We start from the raw sequence: 856 nt of genomic DNA on the forward strand, positions 1-856 counted from the left end.
AGACTATAATTACTATTTATGGGTATAAGAAAGGATAAGCATATTTTCTTTAACTGGATAAACTTGACTATTGGTTTATAAAAAAGAACAAACACTAAAAAAACAAACAAACAAAGTATGAGAAGTAAAGCCATGGTGTTATGTTGAGCTGTAGGGGACTCAGGTCAACAATTTCTGACATTTCAAGTCAAGCGGAAGACATACTATTATGGACTACTGAAGTCTTTTAGAATATTTTGCTGTGTTAACACACCTATAATACTCAAATGACAGAACTAAACAAAAAAAAGGGAATACAGATGAATGTCCACTTTGTATCTGTGTATTCAAAATGGTTAGGATAGGTATATAGTTACATTCTCTTTATGAATAGAGGGATTTGTTCTAATAGTATTTGTACATAGGATATCATGTCTGCATCTTGTACAGCAAATGACCCCTGGGAAGAGTATGCAATGTGTTAATTATTGAAACTGTCCTACCAATTTGATTTGAAACTGTCTCATTGCTATTTGTTTCTCAATGAAATTATGCAAGATAAAAGAAAAGATTACTGAAAATAAAATTATTAAAAATTTTTCAACTTCATTGGTCATTTGAAAAATGCAAATTAAAGCAACACTGACATTTCTTCCCATACCCTCCAAAAAGTGACTGTTATCAATAAGTAAACCAGTAAGAAATGCTGGAAGGGCTGTGGGAGTAAGGAACCCTTCTTTACTGTTTTGGGGGAACGTAGATTGGTATAATCACTATGGAAATTCTGGTGGAAATTTCTCAAGAAGCTAGGATTGGAAGTCCAGTGAAACCCAGCTAGTCTCCTCATGGGTATTTTTCCAAATGAGGTGAATAAAGC

Source organism: Octodon degus, unplaced genomic scaffold (genome assembly GCF_000260255.1).
Source record: "Octodon degus isolate 3935 unplaced genomic scaffold, OctDeg1.0 scaffold00175, whole genome shotgun sequence".
Taxonomy (NCBI): Eukaryota; Metazoa; Chordata; class Mammalia; order Rodentia; family Octodontidae; genus Octodon; species Octodon degus.